Consider the following 17778-nt stretch of genomic DNA (forward strand, 5'->3'; position numbering starts at 1 on the left):
TGCTTAGAGGGAAATTTTTAGCTGTAACACCAAAATTGTAAAAACCTCAAATCAACATGTAAACCTCCACCTTAAGAAACTGGAAACAGAAGAGCAAACCAAACTGAAAGCAATAGAAGGAAGGAAATAAGAGACATTAGGATAGAAATCAATGAAATAGAAAATAGAAAAACAATAGAGAAAAGGCAATGAAAACAAAATTGGTTCTTTGAAAGTATCAATAAAATTGACAAACTTTCAGCTAGACTAACCAAAACTCATTTAAGTTCCTACTCTAAAACTGACATACAAGCTGTCTGAGAGCTTTATATTCTAAGTGACAAGAAAACCACTTATAGGGAAGTTAAGAACTAAAAAGTTACCCTAAAATCCAAGATTGATGATAGTCCTTGACAAAAGAATTGATATTGCCCCAAAGTTTGTAACCTATCAGTGAAATAAAGTCACTTCCCAACACATAAGGTTGGTTTTATGATCCCATGTTTAACTTACAGTCTCACACATCTGTGTTCACCTCTAAGGAAGGGGTTAGACTCACCTATACTAAGGAAGCATTGGCATGCAACAGAGGAATATATGTCTAAAGATATTACATAACATATATACAAATGTACAATAAAACCTTGGTTTGCAAGCATGATTTGTTCTGGAAACATGCTTGAAATCCAAAGCACTTGTATATCAAAGCAAATTTACCTATAAGAAATAATGGAAACTCAAAAGTTTCATTCCACAACCCAAAAATATTCACATAAAAATGATTACCATACTGTAATGTAATACAAAATAATAAATAAAATACAAAATATTTTTTAAAATGAAAAAATTAACCTGCAATTACCTTTGAAAACCTTTGTGGTTGGTGTGAGAGAGACAAGAGAGAAAGGATACTGTGTAGGACGACTTTCACTATCACTAACAGAATCACTGCTGTCTAGTGGCTCAATGGCATCTTTTTCTTTTCATGAAACTTTAACAAGGAGCCTATCCAATGACACTTGCTTTGGCCTCCTTTTGAGGATTTCACAGAAATGTGACATTGCATTGTTGTTAAACAGATTCATGGCTCATACTGTTACAGCCTTACTCGGGTGGTGCTTTTCCACAGAATTTGGCAACGTTTCCCACATTTTACACACCTCCCTAATCTCATTTGAAGTGATAGATTCCTCTGCCTTTTTCTCCTCCTCTGCAGACAAGATCTTCTCCATAACCTCTCACTGTTTTTTTTTTTCAGTAGGTTTTACTTTTTATTTATATTTTCATGGCCACTTTTTATTACTTTGATAGTTGACAGATGATCACTTAATATGATAGTGCTTATACTTTCACAGATTTACCAAACACTTGTATTCTTATGACTTTTTTGTTTTGAAGACAATTCTTTTCTTGCAATAAAAAAAATTATTTTCGGGGCGCCTGGGTGGCGCAGTCGGTTAAGCGTCCGACTTCAGCCAGGTCACGATCTCGCGGTCCGTGAGTTCGAGCCCCGCGTCAGGCTCCGGGCTGATGGCTCGGAGCCTGGAGCCTGTTTCCGATTCTGTGTCTCCCTCTCTCTCTGCCCCTCCCCCGTTCATGCTCTGTCTCTCTCTGTCCCAAAAATAAATAAAAAACGTTGAAAAAAAAAAATTAAAAAAAAAAATTATTTTCAAAGAGAACTGCTTTCAAAGTTTCATTTACATTGGTATATTAGAGAGCCTTGACCTCTGCAATTACATAATAATTGAATTAACTATTCTTAAATATCTATCAATTTAGTCTGATTTAATTTAATCTTTTATGGTTTCTTTTAATTTTATATTTTTTAATTTACATCCAAATTGGTTAGCATATAGTGCAACAATGATTTCAGGAGGAGATTCCTTAATCCCCCTTACCCCTTTAGCCCATCCCCCCTCCACAACCCCTCCAGTAACACTGTTTGTTCTCCATATTTAAGAGTCTCTTATGTTTTGTCCCCCTCCCTGTTTTTATATTATTTTTGCTTCCCTTCCCTTATGTTCATCTGTTCTGTGTCTTCAAGTCCTCATATGAGTGAAGTCATATGATATTTGTCTTTCTCTGACTAATTTCGTTTATCATAATACCCTCCAATTCCATCCACATAGTTGCAAATGGCAAGATTTCATTCTCTTTGATTGCCAAGTAATACTCCATTATATATATATACATGTACATATATGTATATACATGTACATATATATATACATATATATATACACCCCACATTTTCTTCATCTATTCATCCATCAATGGACATCTGGGCTCTTTCCATACTTTGGCTATTGTTGATAGTGCTGCTATAAACATGGGGGTGCCAGGGGCACCTGGGTGGCTCAGTCGGTTAAGCGTCCGACTTCAGCTCAGGTCATGATCTCACGGTCCATGAGTTCGAGCCCCGCGTCGGGCTCTGTGCTGACAGCTCGGAGCCTGGAGCCTATTTCCAATTCTGTGTCTCCCTCTCTCTCTGACCCTCCCCTGTTCATGCTCTGTCTCTGTCTCACAAATAAACGTTAAAAAAAAAATTGAAGAAAAAAAAAACACATGGGGGTGCCTGTGTCCCTCTGAAACAGCATACCTGTATCCCTTGGATAAATACCTAGTAGAGCAATTGCTGGGTCATAGGGCAGTTCTATTTTCAATTTTTTGAGGAACCTCCATACTGCTTTCCAGAGTGGCTGCACCAGCTTGCATTCCCACCAGTGCAAAAGAGATCCTCTCTCTCCACATCCTCGCCAACATCTGATGTTGCCTGAGTTGTTAGTGTTAGCCATTCTGACAGGTGTGACAAGGTATTTCATTGTGGTTTTGATCTGTATTTACCTGATGATGAGTAATGTTGAGCATTTTTTCATGTGTCAGTTGGCCATCTGGATGTCTTCTTTGGAGAAGTGTCTATTCATGTCTTTTGCCCATTTCTTCACTGGGTTATTTGCTTTTTGGGTGTTGAGTTTGATAAGTTCTTTATAGATTTTGGATACTAACCCTTTATCTGATATGTCATTTGCAAATATCTTCTCCCATTGTGTCGGTTGCCTTTTAGTTTTGCTGATTTTTTCCTTTGCTGTGCAGAAGCTTTTTATTTTGATGACATCCCAGTAGTTCATTTTTGCTTTTCTTTCTCTTGTCTCTAGAGACATGTTGAGTAAGAAGTTGCTGCAGGCAAGATCAAAGAGGCTTTTGCCTGCTTTCACCTTGAGGATTTTGATGGCTTCCTGTCTTACATTTAGGTCTTTCATCCATTTCGAGTTTATTTTTGTGCATGCTGTAAGTGGTCCAAGTTCATTCTTCTGCACATCACTGTCCAGTTATCCCAGGACCACTTGCTGAAGAGACTGTCTATTCCATTGGATATTCTTTCCTGCTTTGTCAAAGATTAGTTGACCATACGTTTGTGAGTCCATTTCTGGGTTCTCTATTCTGTTCCATTGATCTGAGTATCTGTTTTTGTGCCACGTTATATAACCTCTTACTCTTGCTCTTGACACAGATCCATCAGTTCATCAGTGGTCAGCTCCTGGCCATGTTTCCCCACCAGCTCTTGAATGTCACCCTCATTCACCTCCAGTCCCACAATCTTCCCCAAGGACACAATTTCATCCACAACTGGTGATGATCAAGCCCCTCTAAGTCATGTTCAAGAACACAATCAGGCCATAGCTCTCCACGCAGAATTGAGGGTTCTCTTGATGACCCCATCCTAGGCTTTATTGATGATCTTGAGGTAGTTCATGATGTGGAAATGATTTTTCCCAAACTCTTGGAAGGTAAGGTTTGATCCTTCAGTCACCTCAAAGCATTGCTGAAAATAGTGCTTTGGTATAAAGCATTCTAAAGTTCAAAATGACCTGCCAATCCATGGACATACCTTGTTCATTCTTCTCGATGATTTCCTTAACTTCTGCCATAGTCATCTCCTTCTCCTTACTGCCTTTCTTTTCAACCTTTTTCTGCATCGGGGCCATTGTATATGCTCTCACAGATGTTGACTACAGTACAGTATTAATAAACTTTATCATATACAGTATTTAATGTAACTGGCAATAAGGCAGCAGAGGCAAGGTTCTATATCTGTAGGCAGCCTGACCTAGAATGAAGCAAAGCAGTCCTAAGCTTACTCTTATATGAAGAAGCAAAGGACTGTCCATTGGTGCTTTGAAGTGACAAAAAAATACACTAGTGCCAGTTGTGGGCACCTTCCAATGTTCTTAAAAATTACTGATTTCTGCCAAACACAATGGCCTGAGACTGAGCATCCAAGCATGGGAAATGATCACCCACAATCCCGCAGCAAGAGAGAGAGAGAGAGAGAAGAACCATTGGCTCAGTTGTGATCATGTGAGATTCAGCATCACTTTCTACTCATATTGCAAAATATTGCTCATTTATCAAATTAAAATTTATTAGAAATATTCACTCATCTTGCAGTACCCTTGAAGTTACTCACAATTCAAGGTTTTACTGCATATTTGAATGTCTTTGGGTAATTTTTCTTCCATTATTTTACCTCTGTATTGCTTTTTTTCCCCTTTATTCTCTAGTTAACATACAGTGTAGTCTTCACTTCAGGAGTAGAATCCAATGATTCATCACTTACATATAACACCCAGTGCTCATCTTAACAAGTGCCCTCCTTAATGCCCATCACCCATTTTCCCCACCTCCATCAACCCTCAGTTTGTTCTCGGTATTTAAGAGTCTCTTATGATTTGCCTCCCTCTCTGTTTTTATATTATTTTCCTTCCCTTCCCCTATGATCATCTGTTAAGTTTCTCAAATTCCACATATGGTTGAAATCATATGATGTCTTCTGACTGACTTATTTCGCTCAGCATAATATTCTCCAGTTGCATCCACATTGTTGCAAATGGGAAGATTTCATTTTTTTTCATCACGAAGTAGTATTCCATTGCATATATATATATACACCGTATCGTCTTAATCCATTCATCAGTTGATGGGCATTTGGGCTCTTTCAGTAATTGGTTATTGGTAGCACTGCTATAGACACTGGAGTACATGTGCCCCTTCTAATCAGCATTTTTGTACCCTTTGGATAAAGTCCTAGTAGTGTAATTGCTGGGTCAAGGGTCTTCTAGTTTCCATTTTTTGAGGAACCTCCACACTGTTTTCCAGAGTGGCTGCACCAGATTGCATTCCCACCAACAGTGCACAAGGGTTCCCCTTTCTCCACATCCTCACCAACATCTGTTGTTTCCTGAATTGTCATACCTCTGTATTTCTAAGTCCACAAAATACTGTGCTGTGCTTAGGAGATTCATTCAGTTTTTTTTCTTTCCCTACTTCCCTCAGGATCCATAGCCACAACTGGTCTTACAGTATTTTAGAAATAAGAGTGGTTGCTGTCTTCAAATTTTATGACTTCAGTCAGTCTTATTCCTTTCCCCTTTGGCTGGAATTCTGTTTAACTGAGTATCCATCTGTCATGTGACCTCCCTGTGTCTGCCTTATGTTTCCACATTTTAACTTAGATGGAATTCTCTTGTGGATGAGAAAGGAGAGAGAGTGACGACTGAAAAGATGGAAGGTAGGGAGTTGAAAATAGCGATACACACACACGGACATATACATACACACACACATAAGCACACACATGCATACACAAAGTACAAAAAAACAAATTACAAAATTATTAAGAGAAGAAAAACTATGTGATTGAAGTAGGTCACAGTTGGGGGTTTCTACATTACAAGCAATGAATGACCTATTTCTTAACAGAAGTAACTACACAGTTTATTTTATTATAGTATTATTTGTTATATTATCTAAAAGAGATACATTTTAGACACTTTTCTACATGTGTGACATAGTTCACAATTATAACATAAAAATAATAAAAACAAAAATGTACCCCAAAATGCAGAAAAGTCAAAATTAAAAATACTTTTAATTTAAAAATATAATAAAACAAAATTTAAAATAAGTGACAAAACTATTAGCTCTTTATCTGACAAAGAGTTTTGCAAATCATTCAACAAAATATAAACATTTCCCAAAAGGAAAATGGACAAAGGCTACTCATTGGCAAGTCTCAAAAAAAGAGAGGAAAAAAGTGAACAGCCAATGTATTAAGCAATGTTCTCTAGAGAACAGAGCCTGCAGAGAGACTTAAGCATGAATGCTTTATGGGGGAGATACAACTTCAGGACAGGGAGGGTGAGGGAATAAGGGAAGGGAGGAGTGAAGGATGAGAAATAAATTCAGATGGTCCTGCATCACCAAAATATGCAGAGCATTTCAGGTCCCAGTGGGTCAGATTATACAGATATGCAGTACCTTAGTCCATGGGTGGGACAGGAATGGAGAGTGAATTTAATTAATTTACAATTTCATTCACTTGACTCTTTCAGCATGCCCTGCTCGCTCTCTCTCTCTCTCTCTCTCTCAAAATTAATAAATAGGGGCACCTGGGTGGCTCAGTCGGTTAAGCATTCAACTTCATTTCAGATCATGATCTCACCATCTGTGACTTCAAGTCCCATGTCAGGCTCTGTGCTGACAGCTCAGAGCCTGGAGCCTGCTTCAGATTCTGTGTCTCCCTCTCTCTCTCTGCCCCTCCCTACTCGCACTCTCTCTCTGTCTCTCAAAAATGAATAAACATTAAAAATAAATAAATAAATAAATAAATGAACTTTTAAAAAAAGAAAAAGAAATTTCTCTATCTTGAACACCAATCTTACATACCAGTGTTATTAAAGGAATCTTTATAGAATGGGAAATCACATTGTTATAGTTAACAACAGAACAAACAATCCTCTGAATGGTTTAAAAATCCAGTTGTATGTTCTGTTCAATCCTTCAGTTATGTGTGCTTAGGAGGTAATTCTAGCAGAGTATAACATAAAAAAGCTGGCTACAGGCAGCAAAACTGTGGTCACATTCATAATTCTTCTGCAGCCAAAGACAACTTGACATACAAGAGGTTTCGGAACTGCCTGATCATCATATAAGATGATCAAACAATAAAAGATAATAAATGTCTTCAAAAAAAAAAAACAAAGAAAAATAATTTTAACTGCTTTCCAAAAGAAAGCCTTAACATTGTACGTTGTAGAGATGAATATCTACAGCACAGAATACACTAGCAACTCATAGTTCCTCACAGAGAAAGTGGTTGGTTGAGTGAAGCTTACCACGAAAGAGTAAGTATTACATGATGATATCTGCTGTGAAGAGCTTCAGGTCACACTGTTCCACCAAAGATGCAGTGAAAGCTGAGACACAGATGGAAAGGCAAAGAAAATTTTGCTAAACTGAAAGCCAATTACGTTATTCCACTGCTACATGTCTAGATCTAAGACTTAAGAACAAAATTGCCCCAGTGATTATATAAAACATCATGTGTAGACAAAAGAATTTTTTTAATTAAAAATATATGTTATTCAGGGGTGCCTGGGTGGCTCAGTCAGTTGAGCATCCAACTCTTGACTTCGGCTCAGGTCATGATCTCATGGTTTGTGAGATCAAGCCCTTCATTGGGCTTTGTGCTGAGCCTGCTTGGGTTTGTCTATCTCAGTCTCTCTCTGTCACTCCCCTGCTCGTGCTCTCTCTCAAAATGAATAAGTAAGTTTAAAATATATATATATGTATGTGTATATATATATATATGTATATATATATGTGTGTGTGTATATATATATGTATATATATATGTATGTATATATATGTGTATATATATATATATGTATATATATATATGTGTGTGTGTGTATATATATGTATATATATATGTATGTATATATATGTGTATATATATATATACGTGTATATATATATATATATATATATATATATGCTATTCATTAAGTATCTTTCTCCCATTGAACAAAAAGCTTAAATTTGTGGAATTGCTTCAAAAAAGCTACATAATTACCACTAATCAAATCTTCAAAGACAGAATATAAATAACAGATAAATTTTTACCTTAGTTGGTTACAATTCCAAAGAAGCAAACACTCAATCACTTAGGGCAACATGGCCATTAGCAACAAACATCATGTTTGTCACAGAACTGAGCTGAAAATGAGCATCTCTTTAGTAGCCCAAAGTGGAGTCTGAGGCCCATGAGCAGACCAGCAGCTAAGATATCTAGGTAGACGGTAATGTTCCTGTCCCATAATGTCAAACTTTCAAATTATATTATGAAAATCTTAATATGGAACTGTAGTAATAATTAAGTTTATTGACCTCATTTTGAATTTACTTTGGTAAATTCATTTTTGATGGTTACATTTGCCTTTGGTCTCAGTTCCACTGAATATTGATCTTCATAGTCAATCTCTCAGCATTTGGCCAAGATGAATTTAGTGTTCCTTCACTCTCGATGTACAGAAACCATGGGTGCATTATACAGGTACAACATGAGAAAAAAAAAGGCCAACACATTAGGCATGACTTTCTCTAAGTGCCAGTGAATTATATTCTTCTTTGTACATGTCTCATGTTTCCCAGTTTCTTCAAAAAATATATATTGGTAGTTAGATAAAAAAGAAACAAATGCTCTTTTTAGCAAAATAGCAGGACATACAAATATCATTAAAATGCAGACTTTGATCATTCTGTTTTTATAGTTTATTACAAACGTATCATTGAAAATATTTTAATATGATGACAGAGATGCACAAATTCTAACTCTTGGAGTTCACTTCAGGGCTCTACAAGGATTTTAAGTAGACCTAACATTGCTTGTGCATCTTTATGTTCATGGTGAAGATCTGTGAACTGAGATTGAGTATTTGAATAATTAACAACCTAACTGCAAGCAGAGGAGCTGAAAATTTATATCCATCTTATTCCAAAGACAGGTTTAGGACATTTGGCAATTGTAGACTGAGACAAAAGAATTGGAACTGAAATGTTGAGTGTGAAATTGAGGTCAATTAGAACATCCCTCAATCTAAATTTTTCCCCATGGAAACAATTCTACCCAAAATTTTTTCTGTGAAAAAAAATTGGTTTTCTTTTAAAAATACATAGTTCTAAAATATATGGAAAATAGCAAGGCTGCCTACATCACAGGACATGTAAAAAATAAAATCCAAATGCATTAAATATTTAAAGACAGAAAAGAAATACATTTTTGGTCTTGGAATAGAAAAACATTTTTTAGGCAGGACAAAAAACACCACACTTATAAAGGCAATACAGAAGCTAAAATTTTTGTGGCACAAAGTGCAACGATATCTATTGCAGAAACGTTCATAAAAATCAAAAATAGAACACAAACTAAATGTCCACCAATAAACAAATTATGATAGTCATAAAATAGAATACTATGTGCCTACTAAAAAGAATAAGGTTTATCTGAATATGTAAACATGGAAAATGATCCAATATATTTTGGATAAATATATTATTAGGTTAAAAGAGAAATTTCAGAAAAATATGTATGGTATAATTTTGTTTTAATAAAATGTATAGGGATATGTATGAATGACTCTTTGCATAGTAAGAATACTATTTAGAAAATAGTAAATATAGTCTTTATTTCCTCTATAAATCATATTTGCTCATAGTCCTCTCATCCTATGGCCCCAGGGAAAGGATGTCAAATGCTACCTTCATATGGAGAAAGACACAACCTGATCATACAGACACTGGTAAAAAGAGAAGGCCCTTCATCTTCCAGAGGTGGAACGATGCGTGAAAACTCAAAGAGATGTTTAGAAAATTCAGATAAATATGACTGGATCTGAGAACATCAGATCTAATGGTAGAGATACAGAAATGGCTATGGCAGGGAAAGGTGATCTGCAAGATAGACTTAGCACATAGGCTAGTATACAAAAGATCCATAAATTCCAACCTGCCATAGTGGCAAGGGCATGCTGAGAGGACCCCTGAAATGGCAGGAACCTGGGGTCAGAATGTAGAAGCCACAAAGAGCAGGTACCTCAAGACTGGAAGGTAATGGTGGAGCTTACAGTTAGCAACAGTGGATGCTAACACCATCAAAGACCAGGTAAGACTTGTTAGTGAAGACAGAGGTTAATACCCAGGGAGAGGCACGATATCTCAGCTGGAAATCAGATGACAGCAAGTGGATCTCACCTCCTGCACACACATACCCCACTGCTCCCCAGACACGCACACACACACTTCTCACATTGTCATAAGTCAGCTTTCCTCCACCCAGATGCCCTCTTAAGAAGAAATCGGGGGAAGAAAGAAATCTTAAAAGGCTAAGTTAACCTAAAATAGAACCTGGATGAAACTGAGGCAAAATATATTGTTAAATGGATGCTCCAACACCACCACCCATTACTACCTAAGCATACCAACTATAAATTTTTGGCACAGTATGAATTGTAGAATGTTACATTTTCACTAACTACAAGAAAAAATGGATTATTTTGAGGATTAAATGAACATGACTTAGTGACAGGTTGGATATTGAGGTGTGAGGGAAAGGGAGAAATTAAATATGACCCCCAGGTATCTGCCTTGATTGCCAGGTGGAAACAATATCATTAACTAATGTATAAATATGAGAAGAACACCTAAAATGGGCTTATAGGAAAACAGATTAATCTGATTTTTAATCTGTTGAATTTGAAGGGCCTCTGATACACCTTAGTAAAGATGTCCTGGAACCAGTTGGAAATTCTGATCCAGAAAAAAGTTTTGGGGGTGCCTCAGTGGCTCAGTCGGTTAAGCGTCCGACTTCAGCTCAGGTTATGATTTCACGGGTTTGTGAGTTTGAGCCCCAAGTCAGTCTCTGTGCTGACAGCTCGGAGCCTGGAGCCCACTTCAGATTCTGTGTCTCCCTCTCTCTACCCCTCCCTTGACTGTGCTCTTTCTCTCTCTCTCAAAAATAAATAAACATTAAAAAATAATAATAAAAAGAAAAGGAAAGAAGTTTTGGAAGTCTTCAAGGTGCACAGCAAATTTAAGCTAATGCTAATGGAAATGGATGAGATCATTCAGGAAAACAAAGTAGAATTCCTGTGCTCTTAGAGCCAACTCTACGTAATCAAGCTCCAATTGGGTCGTATTGTCACCTTGATTGTGAACTCCAAAAGAGTAAAGAACATGCCTTCTAGGTATCTGTGATGCTGTAATTTATAATAAAAAGTATGTATTTGTTATTTGTCCTGGTTTCTGGCACAGAGCTTCTAAAACACTTATTTCCCGGGGCGCCTGGGTGGCTCAGTCGGTTAAGCGGCCGACTTCGGCTCAGGTCATGATCTCGCACTCCATGAGTTCAAGCCCCGCATCGGGCTCTGTGCTGACAGCTCAGAGCCTGGAGCCTGTTTCGGATTCTGTGTCTCCCTCTCTCTCTGACCCTCCCTTGTTCATGCTCTGTCTCTCTCTGTCTCAAAAATAAATAAACGTTAAAAAATTTAAATAAGTAAATAAATAAATAAAACACTTATTTCCCTAAGTGATAAGAGCACAAAGGTGTCTTTTATTAGGTTAATGAGGTGACTTTAGAAAGCCACTAAGTAAACTAAGGATGGAGGCTGACTGCTCTTGGAGCCAACCATGTGATTAGACAGTTGAAACTTTTGGTCCCACCACAGGACCTCCTGGAAAGGGAGAGGGGCTGGAGACCGAGTTCAATCACCAATGGCCAATGATTTAATCTATCATCTCTATGTAGTAAAAACCCAAAAGGGCTGGGTTCAGAGAGCTTCCAGGTTGGTAAACACAAGGAGGTCTGGGAAAAGGCATGAAAGATCTGTCCTCTTTCCTCCTACATTGCCCCATGTGTCTCTTCCATTTGGCTGTTCCTGAGTTCTATCCTTTTATCACAAACTGGTAAGTAAAGTCAGTAAAAACTGGTAAGTAAGTAAAATGTTTCTCTGAGTTCCGTGAGCCTCTCTAGCAAATTAATCAAACCCAAGGAAAGGGTCATTGAAACCTCCAAGCTATAGCTGGTAAGTAGGTCAGAAGCCCAGGTGGCAAGTGGAGTGTGGACTGGGGAGGCGTTGCAGTCTTATAGAACTGAACCCTTAATCTGTGGAATCTGTCACTATCTTCGGGTAGTGTAAGAATTGAGTTGAACTGTAGGACACTCAGCTAGTATCAGAGAATTCCATGGTGTTGGGAGGAGGGGACCCCACACATTGGCATTGGATGCAGAACCTTTAATCTCTAATTCCCTTTAGATTGTACTGAGTATGGGACAAAGCTCAGTAGATACCCATTGCTGAATTATGAAGTATTTCATTTCTCAGTGGGTGGTAAACAACGATTCCAAGTGGTCACTCTTTCCAGAATTAAAAAGATCTCAGTTTGGCAGAGATAGTCGCCCTCTTTATGTACTTTCCCATAAGGTGGTAATGAACCTGGAAACTGTGGAAACCAATGTCTGGAGATCTTGGGTGGCGTGCAGGTATGAACCAAGGACTTCCCTGGAAGTCAGGAGTCCTGAGTTATAATCTAAACCCTCCTAAAGAAATCATTCACTGCTATCAAAGCTTCAGGTCCCTCCCTACCCCCACCACAAGTAAACAGATACAGAATGCTTCTCATTTGTCTTAATCAATATACTGTGAGTGCTTTAAAGGCATCATCTATAAATATCCTAGACATCCATCCTAACCCACTCTACAATAGTACGAAAAGCTACTAGGTGCAGAGCCTGTCTTGGATCCCTGTTTATTTAACTCTTCAGAAAGAAGTAAATAGGAGATACCATAGTATCTCAGAAATAAAATGTCAGTGGGACTCCAGACAAAACAGTCACATACTCCTTTTAATTTAGTTGTACAGAACAATTCGCACTTCTCCCAAACTTCTTACTCCCAAAAGCTTTGTCACATGTTGTTCTGTCTGACTGAAAGATCATTAGGCTTCTTCTTCACTTCATAAACTCCAGCTCGTTCTTCAAGGCCCACCTAAAAGTTTCCCCTTTCTAGGAAGACTTCTTTAAGCAGAGTTGGTGACCTGTTACATGGTGCTTCAATTATAGAATTTTTTTACACTGTATTATCACCTATTCATATTTTTCCCCATCTAGACTTCAAGACTGGGACTATATCATTCATTTTTTTAAGTTCAGAACCTGACAGGGCACCTGGGAGGCTCAGGTGGTCAAGCATCCAACTTCGGCTCAGCTCTTGATCTTACAGTTTGTGGGTTCAGGCTCTGTGCTGACAGATCAGAGCCTGGAGCCTGCAAAAGATTCTGTGTCTTCCCCTTTCTCTGCCCCTTCCCCACTCGCACTCTGTCTCTCTCTCTCTCTCAAAAATAAATAAACATTAAAAATAAATAAATAAATAAATAACCTGAGTTCTAATTAAAAAAATAATACACGCTGTTCGCAGAAGGTGGTCACTAGTTTTAATGATGCCTCTGATCCTTTGCCTCTGATCTGTGGTCTGATGCCTTGGAATAAACTCGCACAAGGAGGAAAGAATGAACGCCCTGCTGGAAACTCTCTCCCTTTATGGAAGCAAATATAAGATCCTATGCTATAAACACTACAGTGCAAATTTTTGGCAGGTCCTAGCATGACACTAAGGTTTCCAGAGAAGCATCTCTGATATTCTTTCACACGTCATATCTTCTGAGTATTCGAAGACAGTGGAAGGATGTTTCTGGCTTTATCCCATAACAAAGTTGTCATAATGCATTCTGACATTTTAAAAATACATTCAAAGCTGATAAAATGAAGATTTTGGATTTTGGCATTGGAAAAAGGCCTTGAACTTCAGCCAGAGGGTTCCCAAGAGAAATAAAAGTGATTTATATTGGAAGCTAGGTAGCAAAATGTATTGGACATTCAAGAACTATTTCAAGGTCCATAATCATTGACTTCACTGTCAGAGAGTTAAAATCTCTTTGCAGTAGCTCTACGGGTTACAGTTCATTACAGCGTTAGGTTAGAGCAACTGTTCTCAACCATGGTGTCATCACTGACTGTACTGAAACCACCTGAGAGGTGGACTGCAAAGAACTTAATACAAATAATAAACTACTAACATTTGTGAATGCTATTTTAGATACAAAATTACTGTAGATCTAATATTTCCTATCAATACATTATCATTAGTATTTCTAGGCATCAATTTTTTTTTTCTGAGTTACAGATGAAAAGTTCTAGTCACAGATTAATTCTGTAGAAAATAAACGTAAACTGCCATCTACTTTGTCTGTTTTGCATAAGAACCACTAGCTTTCATGGCAGTTAAACATCTCTTGATGGGAGGAGTGCCAAAGAATTCTTGAACCTCTTTAATCTCTCAAAGGAATGATTAACAGCAGCATATGTGGCAAAGAGATCCCTAAGAGCTGGGAAATGCATATTGCATTTAACAATATGAAGGTCAACAGGAACCATACTGAGATCAGTTCAGTGCAACAGTTAAAGCAGAAGTCAAATTCAAGTGTTTGGGAAATGAACTGAAATGTATTGTACTTCAGAGACATTCATAGAAGAGAACGGGAAAACTGAACTGCAGCCAGAGGAAGGACAAGAGAGTTGTTATGAAAGAAAAACAAAATAAAAACAAAGCAAAACACCAACAGGTTGAAAAGAAGAAATCAGAAAAGGAGATACAGCTCAAAACATAGGGTGGAGAAGAGATAAATGAGGTCTTATAAGTCGTTAAAAGGAAAGGAGTAAAAAGCATGGATGGAAAGTTTATCCCTGAATAAGAGAAGAAATGTTTCAACTTCTTTTTTTAGTATATGTGCTGTCTAAGGAAGCACAGAAATGTTTCAACCTTTCAACAGTTAATTTTGTACCTCAAGTGTCAGGAAGTATATACACATGTCCTCAAAGCATATTTCTCCATCTCTGCCTTCTCCTTCCACCAACAGGAACAGCGTCTACAGGCTGATACACCCTAAAGAAGTCTGTCTGTCTGAAGAAATGCCATCTTTCACAATTCAGCTGGTGACGGTTAGGTACCGTGTTGGACATTTCCCAGCCATAACCACCTATGGCTTTGTGTGAGGCAGCTGGGGAAGGTCTCTTTCTGCAGAACTTTGCTGTAAGTTCAGAATCACAGCCTCCTGGTCATAGTTAGGCTCAACCAGTTTTTGGAACATCCTAGTTAGGCATATACATGGCATAGGGAATGGGATACAGAGATATCCTTTTAAAACATTATCCACAGTACAGCTTGCTAATCAAGGTGCCAAAATATACTGGTACATAGTGAATGGATTATGGATACGCTGAGTGATACAAATCCCCTCAAAATGCAGGGCAACTTGTCCTAGACTAACTTGTCCCCAAGCCAGTCACCTCCATCCATAAACAGCCTCCCCTGAGGACCCTCAGAGGACTGAAGGAGTGTGAGCAGAGTTTGACACATCTCAGAAGTGCCTGCAGGGGACAAGCAAAATGACTGTTACCTGGCACTTGCTGCTTCGCCACTCTCTAAGCCTGGCCAAAAGGGTATTCCACTGCCTGGATATTGATTTTTAGGAGCCAGCTCTCTAGATTATTTCAAAATAATAATAAAGCTATTTTGCAGAATGTGTTTGACTTTTTAGAGTGGTCACCTAGAACACATTAGTACCAATGGACAGATGTGTCCAGCATGCATGGTGACAAAGACTCAAGCTGCTTCCTTCCCAGGGCCTGCCAGGAGCCCTGTCAGCCTCACCACCACCTACCGCCTTCATACCATGGGCAGGAATGCACTTTAGGAATCTTTTATATAAACTTCTCCAGCAGCTCCATGAGCCCCGTATCAGAAGGTTAAATGGTGGCTCTTGGCAGACACTGTTTTTTACAGCTTAAATTTCTTGTCATTATATGTATCAGATACATTCATTGCTACTGACTGCCCTAACAATGCAAGTGCATTCTGCAATATGTAACTTTATTATTATGTTAAAATATCTGATAGGAAAGGCTTTACAGAAATCACATTATCCTAAGAAATAAACATTAATAGAGTGGGAGAGAGCCAAAGCATAAGAGACTGTTAAAAACTGAGAACAAACTGAGGGTTGATGGGGGGTGGGAGGGAGGGCAGGGTGGGTGATGGGTATTGAGGAGGGCACCTTTTGGGATGAGCACTGGGTGTTGTATGGAAACCAATTTGACAGTAAATTTCATATATTAAAAAAGAAAAAAAAAGAAATAAACATTAATTACACTTCGAAGCAGAAGGAAAAATGTTATTTCCAATATAATTCAAGTGTTATAAATATTTTTAACCGTTTAAAATTTTCATCATATAATTGCAGGAAGTTCTATTGTCAAACTTGACCTTAAATATGAAGAGACTATTATTTAAAAAGTCTTAATCAGAAATTATATTTCAACTGTAACACCTGATAATAAAACTTTATGGACATGAAAGCAAGTTTAAGGTTATTAATTTTTTTAATATTTTATTTATAAGTAAGTTCTTTGTAAGTTCTTCTCTTCTCATAACCATTTAATAACAAAAAGGGGGGGGGGGGGGTGCCTGGGTGGCTCAGTGGGTTAAGTATCCGACTTCAGCTCAGGTCATGATCTCATGGCTTTTGAGTTCAAGCCCTGTATCAGGCTCTGTGCTGACAGCTCAGAGTCTGGAGCCTGCTTCGGATTCTGTCTCCCTCTCTCTCTGCCCCTCCCCTATGTACTCGCTCTCTCTCAAAAATAAATAAACGTTTGAAATTTTTTTTTTAAAAAAAACAATGAATTTCTCCCCAGGCTTCATATAGACAACTCAAATCCCCTTCAGTTCATTCTACTGTACAATACCAATATCATTTTTCTGTGTGTGTCATTACAATGAAAAAGGTTAGGAAGTACTGATTTACAGATACTAACTGAATATAAGAATAGCAGAAAATACACAAATAAGGCACATTTGATAGAATATGGATGCCTTCATCAGAACATTCCAGAGAAAGACACACCCTTCTCTCGAAGCTATTTGGAAATGAAAGAGAAGTCCTGAGATTTACGGAGTAAATTCTTCTTTCTTCTAATTCCTAAACAACGCATTCTCATCTAATTCTTTTTGGTCTTTTAGGTATTGCCTAAATTAATGTAGCACCTGCTTATCTAATACACAGTATCTAATATGCATCCCAGAAGAATGAGAAAGAAAAACCATACTGCAGACACATATACATTGTACCAACCACAAGGGTTGAGATATCCCAAAGAGGGGTTCAGAATGGTCCAATATGGAAAATGTTCCACAGACAGAGATTTGACTGTATTGGAAGCAGCTTTGCACAACGAACAAGGACCATGTGGATCCAGAATAAACAGACCTCCTTCAAGAAAGGACCTTAAAATTCAGCTCACAATAAATGAAACATCTCCACCTAAACTCAGAGAATGAAAGCCCAGGCCAAAGTGAACAGAGAAGCCTCAGATCTTGGCTTATATAATTTCTTGTGACTCCAAGATCAAGTAAATAAATAATAGGCAATAACTGACTTCATTTGGAGCCATTTAAAATGACTGCCTCCTTCAGCAGTCCTGTAGAGCGCCCCAAACACAGATAGGACCTGACAAGCAGGCAGCTACGAGCTGGCCCAAGAGCTAAGCTGTTGGTAGGAAGGCATCTGGGAAACAGAAAGGCAAATGCGTTGAAGCAGTTGCCTGAAATCCCCAAAGCTTTCTCCATTAATGCCTGTTTTAAAATGCCGAGAGCATTTCTGTGAACTATTAAGGGTAGGCAGAGTTACCTAATGAGGCTGTTAAATTCATTAGCCGTGTGCTTCATCTTTCTTGGTTTCCAACGTGCACGTGAAGGAGACCTCAGAGAAGTCTGTCAGAGGTCATAACCGCAAGGTGGTCACTCAGTCCTGAGCCTTAGTGAAAGGCTCAAGGCTCCTCCTAAACCATTT

General features: G+C 38.1%; 1 long non-coding RNA gene across 2 annotated transcripts in view; it reads right to left on the reverse strand.

The window, feature by feature from the left end:
- Nucleotides 1-17778, reverse strand: part of LOC125925922 (uncharacterized) — a 196374-nt gene that overhangs the window by 156083 nt on the left and 22513 nt on the right. For both annotated transcript variants that reach the window (XR_007458931.1, XR_007458932.1), the window contains exon 2: nt 7155-7235. This is a non-coding gene — a long non-coding RNA (uncharacterized LOC125925922). The remainder of the gene's footprint in view (nt 1-7154; nt 7236-17778) is intronic.

This window comes from Panthera uncia, chromosome F1 (genome assembly GCF_023721935.1).
Source record: "Panthera uncia isolate 11264 chromosome F1, Puncia_PCG_1.0, whole genome shotgun sequence".
Classification (NCBI taxonomy): Eukaryota; Metazoa; Chordata; class Mammalia; order Carnivora; family Felidae; genus Panthera; species Panthera uncia.